Source organism: Haliaeetus leucocephalus, unplaced genomic scaffold, assembly GCF_000737465.1.
Source record: "Haliaeetus leucocephalus isolate CR32 unplaced genomic scaffold, Haliaeetus_leucocephalus-4.0 Scaffold751, whole genome shotgun sequence".
In the NCBI taxonomy this organism is placed as follows: domain Eukaryota; kingdom Metazoa; phylum Chordata; class Aves; order Accipitriformes; family Accipitridae; genus Haliaeetus; species Haliaeetus leucocephalus.
This window is the reverse complement of record NW_010973187.1, coordinates 15,873,122-15,897,527: the sequence shown is the minus strand read 5'-3', so window position 1 is coordinate 15,897,527 and position 24,406 is coordinate 15,873,122. Positions and strand designations below refer to the sequence as shown.

Below are 24,406 nucleotides of genomic sequence, written 5' to 3'. Positions count from 1 at the left end.
TTAATTGAATATGAAGGCAGACTTAAGCTCTGAAATTTAGGCCTAAATATTGGGGTTTTTTTAAATCAAATCAAAATTGCTTCTGTTGAGGGATTTGGTTCAGGATCCACTTTAAACATGTATGGGCATATTCACACTGGCTAATACAGGCTAACACAGATATGTAAGTTATTTGACAAGTGATTACAAATAGGAATCAAAGATCCCTATAAAGCCATTGAACAGACAGACACCTCCAGGAAGATGATTCAAAATGCTGGGTATCTAAACTGGATGTCTAAACAAAATTATATAAATAGCTCAGATTCTCCCCTGTTTTCTTCCCCACCGTGTTCTTCCAACAGAGACTTGTACTAATCCATTAGCAAAAAAAAGGCTGTTTCCCACTTTGTTTCACAGATTGTTTTGGCTTTAAACACAACCCAATCTACAAAAATGCAATGATTTAAGTTTTCATTTTTAATGTAGCTCGTCATTGCTAAATTGAAGAACCCGGGATTAAAAAAAGCACGTAATGTGAATTAAATGTGGTGGTGGACAGTGAGTGTTTTTGTTACAGCAATAGTATCACAGGTTCATTTCCTTTGTATATCTTACTTCAGTTTTGCAAACTAGGATGGGGGTTTTCGAGCTTTTTCTGTATACTTTTCCAGGGGCTTTTGTTTCCAAAGATGTAAATTGAAAGGGATGACATTTCCACGCAAAGAGAAGAAATGTTTATTTTAAGAACACACAAGTACCCAGTTACAATATAACTTGTTGAATCGTTGATGCCAGACTGGCCTTGCTTGGAAGATGAATGTGAATTCGAAAAGGACCCTGTCAAAGTAATCGGACTTTACAGCTTACTCCTATTAGCCAAATCTTTGCTTCACGCTCCTCTGCCTTTCAAGCATGCAGTAGCAACTTTTAAGAAGAAAAAGTTTGCAGCCTTGGTGCATGTGGTGAGGTATTTTCATGGTTTAGGTACAGTTCGTAAGCATGGACCAAGCCTTCCCCTCTGCCCCCTCCCTAAAAGAAGGAAACATGCACCCATAAAACTCGATACAAGCGAAGAGAAGCGAAATGAGCAAAACCTCAGACGAGTTTTGGTTAGAGGGTTGTCGGGTTGGTTTTTTTTTCCCTATGCTGATGTTGCTGATTTATAGACGGAGCAGCCTGTGGCTGCGGCAATAATGTGCCGAGCTCCCGGCCGGGCTCGCTGGTGAGGACGGAGGTGCTGTCCCTGGGCACGGCAGAGATCGATGCCGACTCGATCACGCTTTCAGCTTGCGTGGAAGTGGCAACTGGTTGTTTAAAACAGGCTACCACCTTTTCGTCATGCCTCCTTTCACTGCCAAAGTTGTACGGGTGCAGGGAGTGAGAATATCCTCCTGCCACCTTTCCGGAGGCATTTTTATACCTGTACTTCACTGTAAATCGGAAGAGCAGTAAAACAAGGGAAGGGGACAGCGTAAGGATCAGCTGAGCTACAGCAGCCTCTTCCTGAGGGTGCTTAACCTTGCATATATTATTTTCTTTTTGTCTAACTGTTGCATATGTATCCGCAGAAAATGTGCTGTTAGAAAAATTAGAAGTGGGAATTAAATACTGTGCTACAGGGTGATAGGGCAAAGCTGAGCATTTCTTGTGTAACTTTGCAGAAATGTCCTGCTTTCCACTGATCTTTTATTCAGCATTTAGAGATGTAAGATTTGCAGTCCTTTTTCTGGCATATTTTTTAATACCAGTATGCTTCTCGCACTCTACTTTCCTGTTCGGATTTCTATATTTCTAAATGTGATGTGTATGGACGAGGGTTCATAAATATATATGTTCCTTGACGGTTTCAGTTCATGCATGCGTATATGAATATATATCCCTCGATGGGGTTTCAGTTCTGCTGCAGACGCGATGGATTTCTCCCTCTTTATCAGTGGCACCATTAGTAGAGATAGAAATGGAAACTTTTTCAACTAAAACCAGCTGGGATATCATTGATCAAGATACAGTCTAACCCAGGAAAATGGGGTGTAAGTAGTAATTGGAGCTATAATGCAGTTGAAATTATGTTTTTCTTGCTGTTTGTTTTTAGGATATTTCATGACCCATTCATTCATTCATTCATTCATTCTTGCTCTTTTCCCTTAAAAATATAAATTTTTCAAAGATAAAGATAAAGAGGGTTTTAGGGCTGCTGAAATAACAGATAGAAAGGTTATAATTTTGTTCTTTCAGAAAATATTTAATAATATATTAGAAGTTTATAGAAGGGGAAATACAATTCTCTGAGGAATTTTCAAATCAGTGACATCTTTTTCCTTTAATGTGTTATACTTAACATTGCGGTTTAAAAGCATGGAATGAGACTTCATAGGTTCATGGGTTGTTTTTTTTTTTAAAAAAAAAAAGCAACAACAAAAAACCAAACCTTCCCCAGACACTGGATTTACATTTTAAAAAGAAAACACGTTACAAAGACCCTGCCGTTGACTGTACAGAAATGAGCATTTGATGATGAGTTTCAAAGGAAACAGATTAAGTGGTTAGCAAGTACTGTGGCATTTGGCACGTGTGCAGATTCAAGCAGTAAGTCAAAAAGACACAGATAAAATATTGTCAGGGAACTGGCTTTGTTGCATCTGTTTTGATGACAAAGATCTAATTTAGAAGTATTTTGACAAATTAGAAATGCAGTTTACACCAGCAAGTATTTTTCCCGTAAATTTCAAGTGCCAGGCAGACAAAACGACTTGCCTTGACTATCTCCTTTTCAATACTTAATCTCCATAACTAAGTTCCAGAGTCAGCTCCGGAAACTAATTTACTTTCCTTTCTAAAACACATTTTAAAGACAAAAACTAAACTGTATTAAATATTTACATGTCATCAGTCACTGTAATTACCATAGTGTTTATATTCTGTTTGCAGAGAGTGAGGGAGGTGGTCATGCAACATCAAGAGGCAGTTGATATTTGGGAGACAACTTCTATCGTAGAGTGATCGCTGTGAGGATACTTTGAGGCAAGGAAACACTTTTTCCAATCAAATGCATTTTATTAGAAGATTCAATCATCGATCCTGCCTTGCAGTCCTCCTTTCGCAGTTGGCTGCATGGACATTATTAATTTTCACTACAGGTTAGCCCAGATATGGCTCAGATTTTACCGGTTTCTTCCCTCTGTAGTTCTTTCCATTCTCTCCCTCATCCTAAGTACTTCTTCGCAGCATATGCCAATCGTTTTTATACTCTTCTTTGTAGGAAGGTGATACTAAAAGAGTATTATAGCAGCCCCTATTAAATGTGGAGTCTGTGTGTATTGATTACATGGGATTAGTGATTGTAGATATGTATACACACAAAAATAGTTGTTATATATCTTTGGCCAGTTGACCTCACTGCTGATCAGTCTCCCTTTGGATTTCTAGTATTAACAGCTCCGTAAGAAATTCAGAAAATTGCTTTTTTATTAATTAGTTTTCTGGAAACAGAGGAGAAGTTCTCGCCTTTCTTACTCAATTCTTGAAAGATCCTCTGCAGTTCTTCCTCTATAACACACCAAAGCAGCATCCATTCCTAGAGCAGTGTTTAGGTTCTGTGTACCATGACAGTACATTATCCCAGTTATTCGGAAGGGGTATGGTGTACCAAATTTTAGCTTCTGTAGTTCATAATGTGTCTAACAATGTTGATGTACAAAAAAACTGTTTCCTTTTAAATGAACAAAAATTGTAACAATCCAAGAAGTGTTTCTGTCCATTAGAAGTTTGACAGTAACACCTTGGCTGTGAACAGCTAGAAGAAATTTTAAAAGGTCTGAGTCATTTTTATAAAGCTGAACTATAATCTTTATTTCTAAATACGTGCACACACACATACGCATCACAGTTGTGCTTCGGCTTCTAGCTTCACCCCCTGAAAATGCAATCATCTCAAATCAGGCCAGGAAAACGGTTATGCAGGTATTTTGTATATGCTCATTTTCAGACATAAATCATGCACGCAGTATCTTGGGTTTGTGCTGCGGGAATCCTGAAGCATCTGAAAAGTCACACCTGCATAAGGCTACATGAAGATGCAGTACAGCCATCTCTCGTGAAAGGTAACAGGTAGATGGTTCACAGCCTTTTGCCTAAAACTTTGTCCCCCCGCATGACAGCATGAAGGACTTTGTCTTACACACCCTAGTGTTGTGAGAATTGCAATAATAAATTTAACATCTGAGCAGAGTAAGAAAGCTTGTTTATTTTTGCCTTATTTGCAGTCCCTCCACTCCTACATAGATGCATCAAGCTCCACAGCAGTTATCTTAAAAGGATGAAAAGCAGGTTGGAAATCCCATTAGGATTCCGCACAAGGGTTTCTGAGCACTCCGCATCTGCAAAAAGATTGAATGTTTCATCCCATCCCTTAGGATTGGAGAGGTAGCACCGCTCCTTGCGGTACAGAGATGCTTGTACTGTGAGTTGCTGTTTTTTCCACCTACCCTGGCTGCGAAGTAGTGAGAGTTTTTGGCCACGGTACACACAGAGCCATGAGACCAGATAATTGGCATTTAAAAGTATTGCCAGGATCATGGAAAATTGTGTTTTATTTTCTCATCATTCAGGAGAGTTGTTTATTTAATTTTTTTGACGGTGGCAGTTATAATAAATGTGCTAGTGTTTCAAAAAGCATAATAACACATTGTTTTTATGGGGAAACAGAGCTCCAGAGGAAATGATGGTTTGATTTTGTGCATATTTTCTGCACTAAACATTTTTTGCATTCCTCTTTTTTTTTTTTCCTTTTTTTTTTTGGAATATTTTTCCTGCTTGGTTTAATGCAGCATAACCTCCTCTAAATTTAGTGGGAAGTGTAAACGTATGTAATGCTTTTTCTGTGGTTAGAAAATACATGTAGCATTAAGTTATTAAAGCTTGACTTTAAACTATGTCTTGGGCTAATGATTTTACAGTATAATTGCTTTAGTTAATTTGAAGGCAGGTATACATACAGCTTATTCCATTTTGGCACTATAAAGTTTGCCATTGGTATTATACCTCATTTTTTATATGATTTACATAATTTGTGAAACAGATTTAATATTTTGTGTGTGAGCTAATTAGTTTCTGGTTTAGAGCCTTCATTGTATGTTCACTGGGTTTTGAACACCTTTTACAGTAGCACAGAAGGTCATTGTTGGATCTAAATTCTTTGTAGAGCAATCAATCCTGTTTTAATAAAATAAGTTGCATAATTTTTAATGTAATTAATTTGGGTTACACGGAATTGTTTTCAGCTGTAAATTTGCTGAATTGGAAGAAATACGGTAGTGATGTGTTAATTACTGCGCTGTGCTCTTTCCCTTGTTACAGTATAGTTAGAGATTACTGGACTGTAGATGAGCACAATTTTACGTGCACCTCCAAGGAGCTCTTAAGGGGTGTCCAGCTTTTCCTGGTAGAGGGGGGAAAAAAAGAAAAGGAACGTTTCTGCATAATCTTTCTGCATAACTTGCAGAAGATTCAATGCTAATATGTCGCTAGCATTTCTTAGTAACTGCCAGCTGACAGCAATGCCAGCACTTGCCAAGCACTGAGCTCTTTGGCAGGTGGCAGCGAGGTTGGGTGGCTGAAATAAATGTCCCTTTTCCAGTTCCAGGGGCGCGCCGGAGAAATGGAGCCTCTCCGTGCACAATAAGCATCTTAGAGTCACGTCACACGCCAGCCCAAAAAAGTTCTTTTCCTCTGGTATGTGATTCCTACATGAGGGCACATGCTGGCTGTTTTCCTCTCCAAGGAATTGTTTTCTTGGCTGCCGCCATCCAGTGTTTAACAGTACTGTGCAGCTTTAACGGCTCCTGGCTTATTAGGAGTCTAAACAGTCTCCTGTATCCTTTGTGTCAAAATGAGTGAAAGCTTTGGAAATCATTTTGGGATTCATTGGGCAGGAAAAGGAGTTGCTCGAAAGAGTCAGACCCTGCAGAAAGGCTAACTTTGCAAGTTAAAAATGGACAGTAACAATTCCTTTCCAAAAGTTTTTTGCGTCCATTCCTTGTGCTAACTCAACCTCTTGACTTACTCAGATTATTTCTGTACACAGATTATTTCTATTTTGGATTTTACTTGTCTGTTGCTACTTCTCTTACTACCTGTGTAGCTCACACATGTGTGCTCATGCTTTTTTTTCCTTAGTAGAATAGTTGCACTTAGCACAGAGATAAATTAAAGTTAATGAGAAAGAACCAGAACATGGTGCAGGTTATTTCCCTTCCCTCTGTTTGTGTGCTGTTAGGAACTGGTTCTGGGATTAAAAAAAAAAAAAAAAAAAAATGCAGTCGGCCACAATGCAAGTCCGTATCTCGTGGGACAGTTGCTGTAGGTTGTACCCTGTGTATAACCCTGGATCTGCTAAACGCATTTTGTGGTAGAAGCAAATATTAACAGTTGCCTTCGTGCTCTTTGCGAACATGCATCTGATTTCATTTAACAGCGTACATGAACAGTCTCTCACGCAGACACAGCCATAGATGTTTTCTGATTATTTCTAAGAACCTTGAACGAAGGCTGTGTTTTTCTGACATGTTTATATGTATACATAGCTACAAAAAAAAATTAAGACAAATAAAAAGCCGACTTTTTATTGTTGTGTTTGCAGCCGTTCTTGCTCAGTGTAGAGTTGTTAGACCTTTGCAATACAATTATACCGGTGGAAGCCTTTAAGGCATTTATTTCCAAGTGGGAATACTGTTTCTCCTACTTTAAACAATTAGATGAAGTGTAATCTCACTTTCTTCCTGTGGAATGCCACACTTTTATTGCTATCATTTATCAGTTACAAGATGTAAATAAGACATAAGCTTAGGAGCCTGGCTCAAATAAAACCAGATTGTATTGATTCTTGTGTGGTACAGAATGAAATGGAAAATCATCTGACATCCACTCAGTGTTCATCGAAGCAATTTTTAAAGAATAAAGGCTGAATACATACAATATAAATTCCTTATCTTGTTTACTTGATATACGCATGCAGTTCGAAAGTGAGAAACCTGATAAAAATCGTAGCTAATTGTGCGAGATAGCGCCTAGTATTTTCATTATAGGTGTAAAACGTGAGATGTCGTGGCTTAGTCTAAAAGTAGCTTCAAAGTATGCAGAAACTTTGGAGATGTGCTGACAATTTATTGATGGACGCCTAAAGACAGGGTGAAAAAAAACCCAAACACAAAACTTTCGCATCACTGACAACAAATGAAACGGAGTGAAAAACTGAGGTTTTGTCCATGCAGCAAGTTAATGATTTTCTTTTTTAAAAAAAAAAAAACAAACAAAACCTTCCCCATCCCCCTGCACTGCCAGGGAGACAAGACGGCTGCTGATTTCTTAAAGCCTTAAAGTTAGCTGACCTCCTAGCTGAACCCGACTTTAATGTAAACATTTTCTTGAGATGGTTCGTAGCAGGGCCAGCAAATCTGGAGAATATTAGTGGCGCTGTGTTTGCGGGAAGCAGGAATCCCTTGGTAATTCTCGGGAGCTCTTTTCCAGGCCAAGGCAGCCTGAGACGGAGTTGTGTTTTCAGTTTTGCAGGGTTCGTTGGTAATGCCCTGTGTATCTTTTTAAAATATAATTAGTAAAACACATAATTAGTTTTTGCTTTGAAGTCGAGTTTTTCTTACTTGCTTTTGCTCCGTTAAAACTCTTTATCTTCCCCCACCATAGGTAAATAATATGATAGCATAATATTCGTGTTGCTTTAGTCGACGACGTTTTGGCGTTGGTATACGAACCTAAACAGAAGAGAGAAATTAGAGCAGGGCTTCCTCAAGATCACCTCTCTTTGCAAGAATATTAAGTTCCTGTAATGCTCCACGCTTAAGTGAAATGCGCGGTTGCTGACTCGACCACAGTATTTTGAAGAAAAGTTTTATATTTCTTTGGGTATTTGTTGGCACTTTCAGCATCTTCTTGTGTGCCCATTCTATACAGTATGAATTGGTTACAACATCTGCGTGGTGCGTGATCATGTCAGGTATTTTGCAGGCAGAAACTCGGGGCTGAATTTCTAAATTTTTCTTACCTGCATGCCTTTTTTTTTCCTAAGATATATTGTGTTTAATGTAAGCTTGAGCAATTGTTGAAATGACATGCTGAAATGGGATATAACACTTAGCACTTAATTCTTGCTTTTCAGATTCAAAGCACTTTTCACACATTTATCGATCTCCCCAACATCCCAGTCTGCCCAGTACTTGCTGCAATACAGCAGCATGCCTGGACTGGGTGCACTGGTGGGCAAGAGTCTGACGGACGTCAGTCACTTGTACTTATTACACCCTAGCACATGCTCTGTGTGGTATTACACCAACTATAAAAATCTTAATTTTACTTGCACAAAAAAGCATGTTTACCCATAAGAAACCTGTGCCTGTTGCAGGCAGTTGATTGCTGTCACTGCATGTTGCATGTTACACTGTACTCCAAAAATTGGACTTAATCTGTTTACCCATTAGGTGAAAAACCTTGATAGAATAGACAGATTGATGGAAAGAAACCGTGTGTGTAGTTGATATATTTTTTTTTTCTGTGAAAAAAAATACAGCAAAATTGCCTTTTTGATTCAGAAGGAAACCTTACAATTTTTCTATTATAGAATGTCAGAAATCCAGTTTTCACTTTCAGCACAGGGCAGCAGAGATGGAAAACTCCCTTTAGATCTTTCATTTAAATTATTGAGCAAACTTGCAGAAAGGAGGGGCAGGGAAAAAAGCTAAAGACTGATGTTTTCGGCTTATATTTTTTTATTTTAATTTCAGCAGTATGTACCGTTGCTGTCTTGAGCAAAACTGCCATGAACAGCACAAAACCGGTGCTTTTGCAGAGTTAGAGCAGAACCCAGGCAGAACATTACCAACGTGTGCTGGTTTTCCAAGATGAGTTGCATCAATTAATTGTTCTTCTCTTGCCCTTCTACCCCAGCTTTCTGTAGTCATTGACTGTGCCACGCATTTTCTGGAGCAAGGTTTCACTTCGTTTATCTTTTCTGTAGGTTGTAAGGTGCTTTGAACACTCTGGACGCTAGTTGGAGCATGTGTGACTTCCTGAAATATAAATAATAATGTAAAGGGTTTATGTTATTACATAATAATTTGATTGACATTTCTCAAAGTTGGGGGGGGGTCAGGTTTTGATCGCATACATGTTTAATTGGTGTTAAAATTGGCTGTTGTGTATGTTCATTGTCATGGCTTGTTTTAATACCTCATGTTTGCAGTTGTCCTAGTTTTACCATCTTGAAAGATGGTTTCTATTTAGTTCCCTTAATGTTTTCCACAGTTTGTTTTAAAACCCACAAATTTAGCTGAAGTGTTTGGTTTTTTACTTAAGAATGTTAACTTTGGAAATAAAATATTTCCTGTTTATCAGCAAAAGTGTTTCTTCCCACTTGCTGGCATGATTTCGAAGATGGATTTTTTTATTTCCTTCTCTTACACCGCCTTTCTTTCTTGTGCTAAACATAATAAACCCTGAGCAATGATAAAGCTTATTTAACCCAAATATACCTGCCTCACCTCAAATAAATACAAAATAAATTGGGCAAAAGAAAGAGATAATATTTTTGAATCAGTACACAAACATTGCTCTCTGTAAGATATTCATTGTACTGCAATAAATGGGGAAAATATATTGAATTTATGCACACATGATTGACTTTTCATACAGTGAACCCAGGTTAAACATCTTGAATATGGAATATGAATAGAGCTAACATTTTCATATGAAGCAATAATGAAAATGAACAGAGCTCCATTTCGACTGATAGCAAAGAACATTTGATACTCCAAGGCATAAAATGTGTTTAGTACTTGGGTTTTGTTAAGCTTGACAGAAGCCAGGAAATGGGACAGTACAACTGCTGCATAAAGGCTTCTTCTATACCCGATGACAGGCTTGAGGATGTAACTGGGTAAAAACAATAATGCCACCCGACCGCTCTTCATTCCCTACAGTAAGAGGAGAAGGTATTCATGGCTGCCTGTCGTCAATGGCTTCGCCTCGGAAAATACCGGTCGTTAGGACGTGGGTTTTGTTCCCTGGACCGAGCCTGGCGCCAGGCTGCAGGGAGAGGGGCGGGAGAGAAGGGAAAAGCAAAACTCCTCTCGTGGATTTTACAGGGTGGACAATGCGTGTGATTTTTTTTTTAATTTTTTTTTTTTTTTTTTTTTTTTTTTTTTTTTATTTTTTTTTTTTACTTTATTTTGTTCCATAATAGCCCCGGATGGAACGGGGTTTAGTCCAGGTAATGGGAAGGCTATCCTGGTGCTTTCCTGGTTCAGTGAGGAGCACGGCTTGCAAACCAGCTGCGGTTTAAGAGTTACCAGCGTTACTTGCTCCGGGTTCCTAACCGTGGTGGTCCTTTCTTCTCCCCCATGCCAGCATCTTCTGGTCGAGCAGCTCCGACAGAGGATAACAAGCCTGTATTTTCAGGATTTTTCTCCTGCGGCGATTTCAATCCCTGATGAGCTTTACTTGTTGAGTCTGTGTGTGTTACCGTTTGATAGGCAGAAAAATCAGAAGTCAAAATATGCAGGTCATGCAAGAACTACCCAAACCTTTCTTTCTGTTCCCTTCCCTGCCCACCTACCCCTTTCACTTCTAGCAGAAGCTCAAGTTGCTTTTCTCTTGCAGCCCTATGAAGGCGCTTGTTTCCTTAGCTGTAACCCTATAAATGCTCTTGTTTAACATAGACCGTGTTTGAAGAGTTGACCTCTTATTTGTTTTTAGTGTTTTAAATTAAAAGTTTAAAGGTATCTAAAAATCAACTTAAAGAAAAACTTGGCTCAGCAATTAAGGTTTGACATCTGAGTCTCTCCAGCTCCCGCATACAAGCAAGGAAACTTTCCTGAAGAGTCACACAAGGGAGAAATTCGTCTGATCAGTGAATACAGAGCCCATATAGCTCTGAAGGAAAGCTTGGCTTCCACTCAATTAAAATAGGCTCTTAATTGATCCTGTGCTAAGTCAGAATGGGAGCTTTTTGCTTTTTTTCAGGGTGATGGAGACAAAAATAAACTAACAAGGACACCTGTCAGCTTCCAAGCTCCGGGTGTTTTCAGACTATGTCTGCTGAAAGGGCATTGCAATGCTTATGGTTTAATCACCATCATGACGATTTACATTAGCGGCTTAAATATATAGAACTTCCCAGTGAAACCAGAACTAAACCTGTACTTAAATTCCTTAGGACTGCCCTAAAATATCTTGATATTCTGTATTTTAAATACAAATGCCGTATCAGCATCCAGGAGAGTTAAAGAGCACTGGAGGGGTGGCTACTTCTGCACTAGCCTACAGGTGACCTGTTTTACTGTTCTTCAACTTCAGGCAGTGGAAGTTGAAGGTCTTGGACCACTTATCTTTGCAGTGACTGTTTTCTATATTGTGGATCCTGTTAAATGTGTTTTTAACGGGTTTCTCTGCACATCTTGCAAGTTCATGATTGTGAATAAAGAGTCCTACTTCAAGAGCTCTTTGAATTTGTGTCGAGCCTTCAGCTGATCCAGCAAACAGTCGTATTGTGTCATTTATTCTCAGTTTGTTCACCTGTGAAATGGGTGTTTTAATCACTTAGTGTGACGTAATTCTTTAAAAATGCACTTAATACACCAGTATAACCTGCAAATAAATAGAAAGTTATGTATAGAGCACTTGCTGCTGGGTGGTAGGGCAATGCTATATGCTAAATTTTCTGGACACAGAGGGTGTAGAAGGGAAAGTACAGTTCTGGGGTTTGAGTATTTCGTGAGAATAAAACATTTTAGTCCACCAAGGAAGATCCTGTACCTCATTTAAAAAGTCCTTTGAGATCCTGCACAGACTGTTGGAGTTATATTTTCCAAACCAAAAAAATTGAGACAAAATGGCAAAGGGAGAAGTCAACTAAAGATTTTATCTTCCTATCCTTAAAATTATCATTGTTGTCTACAGCTGTAAAACTGTTTTTGTTGCCTTGCCCGACAGGAGCCCTGAGCTCTCCTGGTGCAGCATCCACCTTGCTGTGCCAGTTCCTCGTCTCAGGAGGAAGATGAAGAACAGTTTTGCAATTAGTGCAGTGGACTGGGATTCGGAAGATCAGGGTCAGACTTGCTTTGTGACCTTAGGTAGGTCACTTCCTCCATAAATCAGTATTATTACAGTAATATTTCCTGTCCTTCATCTTAGGTATGTCTTCTGTATTTGATTTGTAAACTGTTCTGACTGAGGGCTTTTCAGGTTAAGTCTGGACAGCATCTACCACAATGGAGTTCTGTTGTTAACTGGGGTCTCCAAGATGCTGCTTTATTAAAAAGAATCATAAATTCAGTGCTATTACTATGTTACATCTTTCTTTTAAACATTGAGATGTATGAGGTTATACTTGTTAAGCTCAAAAAAGTCAGGAAATACCAGTGGTGAGGTTGGACATAGAATCTTAACATGTCATTGCCCGAGTGTGTTACCGTCACAACTTATTTCTCAAGTGCACGATATCATTAATACTTGACTGATCAGAACTCTGTAAACAGGAAAGGATGCAGCATGAGGTTGTGCGCTCAGAGCAGTGATTTACTGGAGCTTGGTTTGGCAAATCTGCATCTACAAAACTACAATATAGTCGTTTTGCTTGATATTTACATCCAGGCACTTAGTATCTAATTTAGTCATCAGTGTATAGTGTTGTAGGTACTCGTCACTGTGTATGCATGAGATTCTTTTCTGCTTTAATTTTATTCACTTGTAATATTATACTCGACATTGAATATTTCAGAATCCAGAGGAGCATTTTAGAAGAACAACAAAATTTTAAGCAGTATATGTCATGTGAATGAACTTACTGCTGAAGCCCAGTACAAGTGATCTGTGTACATCCAGCTTGTCCGGTGCTTCCCAGTTTAAAGCTGACTGTGCCTTCGCAGCCCAGCCTGTGTGCCCAGGAAATCCCTGCTCATTTCTGAGCAGACCTAGGAAAAGAAAACAACGGGAGCGAGACGCCTTGGCCAGGGCAAGTCATTCAGCCTGCTCTGAATTCCCAGGTATTCCCCAGACGTGCTGCTGTAGAAGAGTGGGCAGCAGATTGGTTTTTCTGTTCTGGCAAGACATACACAACCAGCGGATCATCTGTTGGGTCCATCTGCACTGTCAAAGATACGGAACTCAACTCAAAGCACTTCCAGTCTTTCGAGAGTTGGTAGGCATCCCTGTCGCTGTCGCAGGATGGTTTTACATTAAATTTTTTGGATATTTAAAAGAAAAAAATAAATTAAAGGATTAATTTTGGCTGCACGCTACCAGATTGGTCTCTTCTGTACATGACCACAGTTGTGCCTTGCATCAAAGCTTGCATGGATGGGGAAGGGGGTTTACTGCTGTAGGAGAGTCCATAAGTAGAAAATTGAGGTCCAGAAAATGCTGTCCTAGATCATTTCTGCAGAGTCCAGTTTTGTTCGCTTTTGCTTGATAAGGAGTGAGGCAAAGATCTAAAAGCCTTGACTTGTTTAAGTAGGAAACCTCATTTGTACTTGTGGAAGTAGGGCCGATTAATTCACGTATATGCCTGGTACAACACAGCTTCTCAGAGGATGGTGTCCCACTGTTTCACATTGCTTTGACAGCCATGTAAATTCTCACTTTCTTTATTTTATGCTTTTTTGAATGTACATGCGTGGATTCAATGATACCATACCTAGTTTTCACCAAAAAATTCCAAAGCACCATTAAGAGAGGTTGCTCAAGTGGTTTCCACCTCTTCTCTGTCGCCCGTGGGGCAGCAGAACTGCAGTTACTTTTAGTTTTGCTCTACTTTCCCGTGATTTGAGCAGGTGTAAGCAATATGGCCCAAACTTTTTTTTTTTAAAAAAGGGTATGACAGGCCAGCCCTGATAAATTTTAGCATCATAGGGAAAGCTATAACCTGCTGAAAATGGGGGTTATAATTAAAATGTGTAGGCACCCTGAATTATAGCTGTTGCGAGTGTTCCAGCTATAGTAATAATTGAAGACCTTTTAATAATTTTATATGTTCTTTTTCTAGCTTGGCCTTGAGCTTAGGCAGGACTTCAGTTTCAAGATAATTTTCTTGTCTTCAAAAGTTAAATTGCTTTCTTTAATATAAAGCATACAATAAGGAGTGCAATTGAAAAGCTGCATGCCTACTGAACCTGCTCTTTCAGCGTGAGACTCCACTTGTTAGGAGCAGATCCAGAGGAACAAACACTCTTTTATTATTAGATGATAAATCCCTGATGCCGTATCACTGTTTTGGCTTTCAACCTTATTGAACTTTCAAGAGAAATGCCTCTGTTTATAACATGAACTGCCCAGTAGCATCCAAATATCTGTCACTGTACTATGGGCTTGAATTTTTATTCAGTAAACTGTGTAGTGTGCTGTGTTGTTAATAGCATGTCTGATACTATATGACTAGGATCTGGCTTATATCCTGATGAAAAGCTGTAGAATGAGATGTGAGGTTTACCATTTTTATTACAGAATTTTCATTGCAAGTTAGAACTTCTAATAAGTTTTAATTAAAGGAGTTGGCAAATTAAGGTAGGTTCTTCTGAGTGCCGAAGAAATATAAAATAGTATTTTTGCTGAAAGTTACTGGGATTGTTAATCCTAGACTACTGAAGTGCTGCTGAGAACATGGCCCTGAGTTCACAAATATCTATGCTGAAGGCGAAAAGCCATGTGCTTTAGAAAGTATTATTTACTACCATGTAGAAATATCTAAATTAATAGTAATACCTCTAGCATTACTTCAATGCAGAAAGCCTGTTGGAATAGAAGAGCAGTTGCATTTCTGCATGTGTGCACATACACGTGTTTGGCGAATTATGATTCCATGTTTGACTTTTAATGCACAGTTCTCAAGTAGGTTCTGTGGTCTCTAAAATTGGGGAAACTGAGGCAAGGCTCTGAATTTATTTTGCAGGCAACTTAGTTTAGAGGCATCTGTGGCGAAGCGAAGATAAAAGTTGAAATTCACTGGCTGCCACATCAGTGTCTTAGGTGCAGGGTTGCCTGTGAAATTTGCTTCCAAATCATTTCCTTTGAGATACCCAGCATGTTGCTTCAGCAGGAATCTTTGCTTTTGACACAGCAGTGATATATTATGCCAAGAAACATTTTTATAATATTGATATCTTAGCCCACAGTACAGTATTTGTTTAATATTTGGTAAGGGCTCAGCTGCAACAGCCAACTAGCAAAAATTTTCTTCTCATGGGAGCTTTCTACTGAGTTCTAGTACGGAGTCAAGATCCGGTATTTTATGATGCCAAGAAATGTCATTAAAAGGCCTTATAAGCTATCAGGCTTTAAGCAGTGTTTTCTGCTGCAGAGTATCAAATTGATAGTCAACCATAATTTGGGTTTTAAGTTTGTCTGTTGAATGAGTACCAATTTGTATAGATAATATATTGTGTGTTAAAGTGAGTGCTCCGCTTTTGTACATTCCCTTCCATTAAGAAGATGAGACCTCGGATAACTAGGAGTTTCAGATAATGTGGAATCAAATACATTAGCAAGTCATACTGTAACAAATCAGCACAATGACTATTTTATGTTTGAAGTGGAGATCGTGTTTGGAGTGCCTGTAAATGCCTTGTTGGAAAAATCAATTCTGAGCATCCCCTTTCTCCGCGTTTTGATTCATTTTACCTCAAATGTATTTTGACACTGAAAGTTTCAGTCCGCTCACATGCAGGGCTTAACTCTCTTGGCTTTTTTAAGCTTAGTCCAGATTTACACCAGGGTAGCTGATAATAGTGTGGTCTTTTGAAAGGCACATTAACCAGTGCTTAATTACTGTATTTGAATGGTAAAACAGTGTAAGAAAAACATGCACAGAAGACATATGAAGAAGAAATTAAACAACATATCACACTTTTTGTTTCCTCAAGACATCTCACTAGACCTCAAACTCCTAATATTTTCGGACGTCTCCATTTTTTTGGCAGACTTGCACCATATAGAACAGTAACGCTATAGCATCCAGCCCAGTAGGATTGACAGAGCTTCATTTGGGGCAGGCAAATGAATAAATAAGGCTTCCTGGTACACTCAGAGAGCTCAAAGCACTTGGGGAAAAATACCAATAATCCCCATTTGATAGAGGGTGGGAATAAGGCGCAGAGCTGTGTCTTGTCAAGCACTGCCGAGCTGGTCACTGGCAGAGAGGGGCCTTCAAATCTGCTTGAAATAGGAAAGTTGATGAGAGAAAGAGATACGGGAGGGCTATTCCAACCGGCCGGATCGGAGGAAGAGGTTTTATAGAGAGATGTAACGTGTTCCTTAGTTTGATTTATTTATTTTTCCTCTCTAAGGAGAGAGTCTGCAGTATTCCACGTTAGATATCTAGTCTTTGCCCTGGGTGCAATAAGCTTTTGCATTTTCTGAAGGGATATATTGGTAGTATTGTGAAAATGTGACTGTGACCTATTTAGACGGGTTAGAGTGGGGTACAAATCTCTGCACTAGGAAGAAGTATCATTTTCCAGCTGGGCAGAAAATCGCATTTCTTCTGTAATAGAACACAAGAGCTCATTGAACACCGGAGTGGAGTGGCTGAGCTGTCAGCACTCCGCCGGGGGAATGAAGTCTCTGCTTAAATATTCCATCAGATAGCAGAAATCCTGGGAGTCCGAAGAACAGAATTACTGGCTTCGGCAGATGACCAAAAAGTTCTTCTTTTTCGCAGGAGAGACTGCTCGGGTGCAGCAGGGGATTGTTTTTAGAGGAGCCGCAAGATGCTTTCTGTATATGTTTTTCTTGCTAGTTGTCAAGGGCTGAAAATAAAGAGGAAAGTATTATACATAAGCGTAACCCTGGACTGGCAAGAAGACCATGTTCTGAGATTCATGCACATTTAAATGAGCCTGTCTTAGAAACGGGAACTTTTGAATCAAAGGCTTCTGTTTCTCAGAAAATCCACCATTTAACCTAAACGCTCAGAAGCTGGGTAGGGGGACTACCCTAAATTATTAGGGGTGGGGCAGTCCAATATTTGTGTTGATAATGTTGCAGCCAGGATCAGAGAGTTTGTAGGAGGAGGTGTAGTATCTCCTCTTAGACCTCCTGTTGTGGTCAGGAAAAAAAACAAAGCAAAAAACTTTCAAGCACACAAGCCTCTGTCCTGGTGAATAGCTTGTGCATCCAAAACTATGTCTATTTTTTCCATTTCTTCTCCTTATAAACCTAGACTTTGCTGCCTTTCTTCAAGAATACTTAAAGTTGATGTATTTCTAAAATTTATTTAAAGAAACTTCACAAATTCGCACTGTAATAAAAATATTAACGTGCAAGACTTTGTGAATTTGGGCAATGTCACGTCATTAAGTTTGTGCAGGTGCTCTGAAGTGCATCACAGTTATTAAATTTCATTGTGCGAGATGGGCAAATCTTATCTTGGCCTCATGCTAGCGTCACAGCAGTAAACTTGTTGAATTCCCCTAAGTTAGGGAAATATCTAGTGTAGAACCTAAACTCTGTATTACAAGTTTTGACACAACTCTGTTTCAACCAATGGGGAACATATATTATTTTCTATCCTTCAAAGCTGCTTTTCTGTAGAGATAACATTGGCAAGGATAGCTTCGAAGATAGGCGCTCACTCAGTGGAGGAACATTTCTGTATTACTCGCAAAGATAAGGCGGTATTAAGAACTTCCTTGGAGTTCTTACCAAAAATCAATTCTATCTTTTATAGTTCTCCAGAGATAATTCATCCCTCTCCCATCCTAATCCGCACTTGGCGGTGGGGGGAGGCAGGGAGAAGGATGTACTACAAAATGTGGATGTTACAGTCTCACAGTCCTTTTGCGATGTATTTGAAAATTTAAAACTATACCTTTTCTGAACGGGGCATCAGCCACCAAGTGATGGTCATTCCCAAATCCCTCATAGCCCAGTGACCAAAGTAGCTAATGAATTGCAAGAAATTAAACTACTCTTTCTGCCAGAAGAAACTACAAACAGTTTCAGTGGCAGGAGGAGCTTGTCTCTCCTAAGGAGAGACGCAGGATCATACTGCAGATGAACAAACACCATTTCCTTTTTTTTTAAGGTATCTCCCCTAATCCAAGGAGTGAGAGATGGACTCTTTCTCCTTCTGACTGTATAAAAAATATCTGATTAGCCAGATTACACCTTCTTTTAAGTAAAAGGTGAGCTGGTAGATTCAGTGTTAGATTTCCAAACTCGTCCTATACTTCTAATTTTCAGCTCTGCCCCCAGTATTTTGTGTGACAGTGACTATGCATAAATAGTTTGTCCTTTCTGAGCCGTGTTTGTTTTTTCCTGTGTAAGATGAGACCCCTGATTCCCCTGATTTTGTCTGTGCAAATTCTTTTGCCATTTGTGGATGAAGAGCCTGTAAAAATATGTGACCATGCCATGAGCAGGTTGTCCTGAAATATCTGGTCTTGGTAATAGAAAATTCTCAAAGCAGTGGCTTGGCAAAAATATTATTCCTGAGCAAAAATGAATTTAGACTTTTATTCTGAATCAGGTATCTTGTGTCTCTAAATACCTGCTATTCTTGAGCAGTCATATTGTTTATTAATCATATTGCTTATGATAAATGATACTTTTTGCCACTCTGTCATTTGGCATGTCTGGTATATGTCAAGGGTAATACTCTCTCGCAGTGGTGTAGCATATTGAAAATGGAAATAATGTATTTACAGTTTCTCAGGTGTCCTGACTAAAATTGTTACCTGTCTTTTCTCCTCCCAGTTCTTTATGCTTTTGACCATAACTGACTATATTTTTTCTTTTGTAATTTGTAGAAGGCATAGATGCGAGTCGTGACAACACCTTTCTTCCTCAGAGGATTAAGAAGGTGTCCTTGTTCTTGCTCACAGATTTTATGGTTAGATTTCTTCCTCTCTGTAAGGCACCTAGATTTTTTAAACAGCTTTCCATGCAGATAGCTGAGTAAATCTTAGAATTCTGTAGGAAACCTTTAATAGCCAGAGCACAAGATATTTATCCTATGGTAGCAGATGTATCTTAGGGACCCATAAAGAATTTATGGCAAAGGGAAGCAAGTAGTTATTGTATTAGAATTCCTGATGCTTTATTTTTCTTGTTACTTCATCCCACAGTTCTGGAGGTCATTGTGATTGAACTTAATGAGTTCCTGGGTGTACACAGGGTACACCAATGTTTTGTGTTTGTTTCTCTAGCCTAGAAATGGTGGAGGAGGGGGCAGAAGCTCAGAAATAAAACAAGAATTTGATGTCCGCCAGGGTCTTATCGAGCACTTGAAACAAACTCAAATATTTGTGGATCTGAAATTCTTTTAGCTCCCTGCAAAAGAAGTGGTGGCAGGTCCTTTTTGTATGTTTCAGTGATATTTCATCTTTGAGAGGGATTTCTAGGCACTATCTGAAGTTCTTCTGCTGTCTGTCTTTCAGCTCTGAGTAGTGACAGTTCTTCGTGGGAAGGAGAGAGGGAAGTGTTTTCCTTCTCGCACTTTATTAGGCAATAATATGGTATAAAGAGAGGGAAACAAAACAAGGTAAATTGAGGAGCGATGTCTGCTGAGTCAAAGATGCCATTCAGGAAGAATAAGTAAATCTCCTGCCCCAGTTGGAAAAAGAATCCTCTGCCCTACTGCAAAGTAAGAGATCTGAATAAGTCTTCTCCTGAACTTCCTCCATCTGCAGCAAGAGGCTGAATCAGTACACAAGCATCCATATCTACCCTTAAGATGAAGGAACCCCTACCTCACCTGAAAGGGCTCTTAAGTCTCCTAAAATACAAAAAGCAAAGTTAGCAACCGAAATCGTGTAGGTATACTGTGATACACTGACCTTGAACGTTGTGTTTTCATCGTGTGCCATTCTTTTAAGTCAGAGGACTGATAGCCCGCGTCTGACGTAGGCTGCTGTGTGCTGGGTGGAAGGTTTACCTGCTGTACCTGTGGAATACGACCAAGAGGAGCAGGTGTGCTCCCATCTCTGGCTGGTCATTTCTCCCCCTTTCCTTTGAGTTGGTTAAACAAATTGATTAGGCTAAAAGTTGTTTTTTTCAGGCAGGAGGGAGAGGAGAATTTGGCTTTTCCTTCAGCTCACTGAACTGATCTGCCTTGTGGCTGCACGGCCACTGGGTGCTGGGGGACGCATGTCAGCGTGGCTCTGCTTGAAGCAAGGGTAACATGCAGTCACGCTCTAAGGTAGTCTACGTGAGACGGTGTCGGTACCCCGTGTCCCAAGCTGCTGATCGTTGCAAGCAGCTTCATCCTCTTGAGCATTATATTAGAAACCAGAGAAACCCAAGAGATTGTAAGCTAATTCGTCTTGGCTGTAATGTGCTAGACAGATGTATTCTCATGGTTTGGCACAGTGACACTGAATTCACCATTTTAAGCAAGACAGTCTGTAACTTAGTGACCAAACTGGGATTCTTCAGCTATTCCTTGTTTCTACTATAACATACAATATATAGCAGGATCTGCAAAAGTTATATATCTAAAAGTTAGATATCTAAATCCCTTCTGAAAGTAATGAATGCTTCATGAGAATATAAGGTGTATACTTTTTAATAACTGCTGAGATACGTGACACCTGAACAGCTTCTTATCTAAGAGTATCCTCAGGCATTTTTTGTTTTTCTGGATGTGCATAAGAAATGAAGCCACAGTATCTGCAGTGACAGGTGTGAGATGGAAGAACTCAGGAGTGAAGAGACTCTCCCTAAATGAGTGAGGACCAAAACTTGCAGGATTTAGCATCATGTGATGGAGAAACCCAACTAGCAAGTGATTGCTGCCCATTCAGATTCTGGCTTGTTTCACAGCCACTTTGACCGTGCATTCACAACATCCTTACTTGTCCCATCTTACTCATTTTGTCCCTGAAATACTTGTTTAGTGTAACTCCTCTTTATCTCCTCTCCCTTTTCTTACTGCTTCTTACAGTCCCATGTTTCATGGGCTTCCTGGATGTTTTGTCCTTTACCCTTTACTTCAGTCTTGCCTTTGGCCACCAGACTCCTTCCTGAAAATATCCCAAGTGACATGAAAAGCAAATGTGTTCTTCCCTCTTCTAGTTTTTATCTTTCTGCTAAATGCTAGCAAAAGAGAAAGCTTAGAGTGAGAGCCAGGAAAAGGCAGAAAACCTGTAAAAAAGGGAGAAAAAACTAGTATTTTCTGGGTTTTGGAAAGGGCAGGCAATGAAGACCAAACAAAAGGAGGAAAATGCAAGAGAAAATGAGAGAAAACACAGAATCAGAACAAAAAGAAGAAACAAAGAAATGGGAAAGAAAATCTTCAGTGCTGTTTTTGTTCATTCAGCAGTGTGGGTGAAGGTGATGCTTTACAAACACAATTCAGGTCCCTGCCCCGTGAATTTGCAATTTGAACGGGGAGGTGGGAGAAATTAATGCAGAAAACCTCCCGCATCTCAATTTATTTCTCTGTAACGCATCCCGAAGCATATTTCATTTTGGGGAGAGGAGGTAACGACAGATTGTTGTTGCTAATAGGATTTGGGTCAAACTGCTGCTTACTATTTGGCACGTAACTAGATTAATAGGAGGGTGTTCTTAAAAATTACATGCCACGGCAGGAAGATAATCCCCTCCCCACCGAATTTCAAGTCCCGTTCATCAGCAAAGGTGTTTGGCTGAGCGTACTCTGCAACAATTTATCCATTAAAACCCAAGCTTCCCTACCACTGGCTTTAATCCTAGCTTGGAAGGAGCTCCCTTGCCACGGCTGAGCACTCTTCGTTCTGCCTGAATCCCAAGAATACCAACAGTTTGTGCTCACTCCCATAGATAAACCTCCCCTCCACCCCCCAAAACTCGTGAAGACAGAGGTGGTAAAGGTCTGAGTTTATGGAAGCCATGTGGAAGCTTTATCTGCGTTAGCCAAGAGCTGGAAGACAGTCTCTGTCTAGAAAATAGCTTATATGAGGTATTACATGAGATCTGCTGGAGCTGGAAGGTTGATGGGCTTTTAAAAATAAAGGCTCTAGGTTTGTTTGACAGTGGCAGTTTTAAGAACACGGGTTTAGAAAGTGTGGCAACAAGAAGATCAAATAGTTACAGATTAATTTTGCATCAGCTGTAAAGGCTTTTGCAGCATTTGATAGCTAAGGGAAGTTTTGTATCTCAAGATGAAAAAGTTGTCTTTCGTTTGTGGCTTCTTCAGGGGTCTTTGTAGAGCATCGGCTGGTATCCCAGGGAATTTCAGTTCTCTCCTGTCCAGGAGTCACCTGGTAGTGTACCACTGTCAGGTCCCTGAAACAGGAAGATTACATGGGAACCCGACAACTCTGAAATGAAGGATTTTTTTTAATTTTTTTTTTATGTCTTGAGTGGAAAGTTAATGTTACGTAAAACTGCCTACTGAAGCCAATTCCTTCACTAAATTTGTTTTCATAGGTTTTTTTCATTTCTCCTGTGTGTCCAAGAAAAATATTACTTAGCTAAAAGACATTAATTCAGTTTAAATCAGGGTATCAAGCCCTTCGAGTCTAGTACTGATGTGTGTGCACCAGTTTGTTTAAATTAAGCCTGCTGGTTACTGGCTCTTTGTTTGTTTCTCCACTATCCCTGCTTTCCCTGTACTCAGGATGCTTATCTCATAAACTGCTAGAAAACTAATGGCTGAGTACCATTTTTTAAATAATTCAGATGGAAAAGCAATATCCTGCAAAATTTCTGTAATCAAGTATGTATACAATCCAGCTTGTGCAGAATCTTGATTAAAATAGATCCTTAACTCCTAGTTAAGCCTAATTAGGTTTGTTTTTTTTTAAAAAGCAGAGTTCGATACAAAACCACTTCTCATTTTCCTTTGCAATCAGCACATCATTTTTGTTTTGTTAAAGGACACAAGTTGCATCCTTTAGATATACCGCTTGGGCAAGCTTTGCAAAACAATTAGTGCATCTTTCACACAGTCTAAACTTGATTGAATAATTACTCAAATAATGATGGTCAGTAATGGAATACATAGGGTTATCTCGTGGCTAATCCTCAGGTAATGGAGTTGGTGTATCTCTGATTTTTCTCTTAGCAGTTCCCAGTGAACGGGAGACTGAGACAAAAGTGATTATGGGAAGTAGAGGGAGTCACTGGAGGCCAGCAAGGAAAAGGAGGCCTTATCTTAAGCAATTAATCAAGAAAACTCCTATTGTGGGACAATTATTCAAAGCTAATTCTAAAATAGCTTTAGAGCCTGAGGTCCTGAAGGTTTTTTTGTGTTTTTTGGTTTTGTTTTTGTTTTGGTTTAAGAATTTTGCCAAGGTCATTGGGAGCACTGGGGCAGCCCTTGCATCAAAATGAAGGCTGCTGCGGACTTAAGAGCGAGTTGAGTGTAAAGTGCAGCATCATGCAACGTTGCCTTTGAGGTGATTGTCGGAGCTGTAATTTTTTATTTCAAAAATGGCTTGGAACGTTTCTAAACAGAGACAATATTTTGAAACTTGCCTAGTGTTTCCACAAAAACCATCCTCTGTTATTTTGCATCCATTGCAAGCGATACCGAGAGGAGGGTGTCACAAATCATTTCACCTTCATGCCCAGCTCTCCTAGTGTACATGCAGGACTCTGATATCTCTGAATCTCTCTTTTATTCTTTTTCTCTGGGTTTTTTTTCACTGCTTTTTGCTTAGCTTAATTGTCCTACAAAGGCTTGCAGTAAGTGCAGAAGCATAGGATTGTTTCATGGCTGTGGCTTTGCAAAAGACCATGAGGTCTTTTCAGTTGTCCCCCAGAAAAGCTCTTGTACAGTGAGAGCATCTAACAGACTCCTTTACTCTGTTTTTAGCCTCTGAGCTCCCTTGGAAGCGAGATTTATGTGAAGATGTTGCTGTGATCCATGAGGTCCTATGGAAAGAAGCAATAGATTTTAGCAGCTGTCCCTGAAAAATTATAAGGTCGCCGGAAAAAAAAGCAGAGGTTTTAAATTGGATGTGGTTTAAATTTTCCTACAGCCTCCCGAACTGGGCTCCTTGCTGGAGTGGGAAGCCGCCCGCAGAATTATTACTCAGCACGGTCACCCCGTGCTCTCCTAGCACTTCTTTTCCAGCGGTGCTGACAGCAGCATTTTGAACCCGCCGTAGCGTAGGGCTGTCCGATCCGGTTTCAAATGGCTGTTGAGTGCCGCCCGAGAAGTGCTGCTGTGTAGGTGATCACGCTGCCCTGATTAGTTTTCTCTCTGCCTATGGGCACCTTTTGCAGGGCAGGGTTACAGGGAGAGCCAGGGACACACATGTGCTCCCATACGGAATAAAGCAGAGAGGCTGAAAGACAAAGAGAGTCACTAATTGGATTTGTAGCTGTAAGAAAAAAAACTCTTAAAGTAAACATTTTCCTCTCTTTAAGTCTTTCCTTGGCTTCTTTCGTGAAGACCACTTGAAAGTATCTGTTTCGGGGGTGAACCCTTCCCAGC

General features: G+C 39.7%; 1 protein-coding gene across 3 annotated transcripts in view; it reads left to right on the top strand.

Moving 5' to 3' along the window:
- The window catches only part of TAF3 (TAF3 RNA polymerase II, TATA box binding protein (TBP)-associated factor, 140kDa), a 119,695-nt gene that overhangs the window by 54,956 nt on the left and 40,333 nt on the right, over window positions 1-24,406 (top strand). The window contains exon 1 of one of the 3 annotated variants that reach the window (XM_010581003.1): window positions 23,298-23,363. The exons of the other annotated variants lie outside the window; for them this stretch is intronic. The gene's annotated coding sequence lies outside the window, so the exon portion shown is untranslated. Of the gene's footprint in view, window positions 1-23,297; window positions 23,364-24,406 lie in introns of those variants that run through there. 3 annotated transcript variants of the gene reach the window in all.